The 1,600-nt window shown below is 47.7% G+C and overlaps 1 protein-coding gene across 2 annotated transcripts in view; it reads right to left on the bottom strand.

Moving 5' to 3' along the window:
- ZNF692 (zinc finger protein 692) overlaps positions 1 to 518 on the bottom strand; it is an 11,774-nt gene extending 11,256 nt beyond the window's left edge. For both annotated transcript variants that reach the window (XM_027840381.1, XM_027840387.1), the window contains exon 1: positions 340 to 518. The gene's annotated coding sequence lies outside the window, so the exon portion shown is untranslated. The remainder of the gene's footprint in view (positions 1 to 339) is intronic.
- Between the last annotated feature and the right edge of the window lie 1,082 nt (positions 519 to 1,600).

The following is a 1,600-nucleotide window of genomic DNA, read 5'->3' as shown; positions in this document are numbered from 1 at the left end:
AGTTGACAGCACAGCCGGCCCCAGACCCAGCTTCCCAAGCCAGGCCCACCCCCTCTAAGCACGCCACGATTAGGCTTCCGCTTGCTGGGTACGAGGTCACATCGGGCGTGGGGTGGGGGGTCCGGCAGCGGATAACTTTGACGTCACAATAGAGGCTGGGTGGCTGCCCTGCTTTAAGAGTGAAACGAGGATATAAATGGCAGCTATGAAGCACTCCAGTTAAAGTTCGGTCTAGCGTGGGAGTTAAGGGTCAGAAATGGCCCTTTAGCTCTACAGAAACCCTCTCCCCCTCCAACCTCGGTTTCTCTCTCACACGCTTTCGCCGCCTGCCCCTCTTACCTGTGTTCCCCGCCCACCCCAACCCCGTGTGCGCCTGCGCCCCCTGTAGTCCCTCGTTCAGGCCACCGGGGCGGGAGAGAGGGAGAAAGGCCTTGTTAAGGTGCCCACCGCCGTTTCTCTTTTAAGAAAAAAGTCGCCTCTGCTACTGCAGGAGTGTCGAGCCCGGAACAGCAACTCGGGGCAGGAGGCAGAGGACGTGGGCCTAGGCAATAACCTTAAGCAGTGGTTGCTGGGAATTGTAGTCCACCGCTCATTGTGTAAAGGGACTCACGAATTAATATCCCCCCCCCCCCCCGCAACATCCACCCCCAGCCGCAAAAGGTTACTGGTTGTTTGTTTGTTTGTTTTTTAAGAAGCAAGGGATCATGGGAGTTGTCATAAATTGTCCAGGCCAGAGAGCTCAAAATGTGTTCTAAGTGGTTGTGAACCAGGATGGGGAAAGTGGAAGGACATTCGAATGAAAAAACCCTGTACCTTTCCCTTTAAGACAATTTCCTAACTTTTTTTGTTAAAAAGCTTCACAAACCTGATAGAAGAAACTCAACTGAACAAAAATAATTTTGCACTATAATTTTTATGAACAAACCCAATGAAATCAACTAACATTTAGTAAGCACTTATGGACTGGGGATTTGTTATCATTCAGTCTATTCAGTCGTGTCTGACTCTTTGTGACCCATTTGTGGTTTTCTTAGCAAAGATACCTGAGTGGATTGTCATTTCTTTCTCCAGCTGATTTTACAGATGAGGAAACTAAGACAAACAGGGTTAAGTGACAGGCCCAGGGTCACACAGCTAGTAAGTGTCTGAGGTCATATCTGAACATCTCACTTCAGGCCCAGGGCTCTATCCCCTGGGCCACCTTGCTGTCCCAGCATGGGATGGATACAAATGCAAAAATAAGACAGTCCACCCTGAATGGTTTTACATTTTATTAGTAGAATAATGTTTTCAGAGAAGCAAACACATACTATACACAAAAACCAAAATGACTTCACAGAGAGATACTAAAAGTGGTGGGGGTGGGGAGCAGGGGAGATCAATGGCAGTTGACCTGAGCCTTGAAGGGTTTCTGAGGTAGAGAGCATTTCAAAAATGTAGTTCATCACAGACACAGAGGTGGGAGGTGGATTGTCCAGTTTGGAAAACATCAAGTAGTTTACTTAATTTGGTTGGAATGTAGGAGGACCCTGGAAAAAATGGAATAGAGATTTGAATGTCAAAACAAAAGGGAATCAAATGGAACTTTTTGAGCCAGGGA

The sequence above is a fragment of the Vombatus ursinus genome, unplaced genomic scaffold (genome assembly GCF_900497805.2).
Source record: "Vombatus ursinus unplaced genomic scaffold, bare-nosed wombat genome assembly UNPS02004704.1, whole genome shotgun sequence".
NCBI lineage: Eukaryota > Metazoa > Chordata > Mammalia > Diprotodontia > Vombatidae > Vombatus > Vombatus ursinus.
Note: the sequence above shows the minus strand (reverse complement) of the source record. Positions and strands in the feature narration are given on the sequence as shown.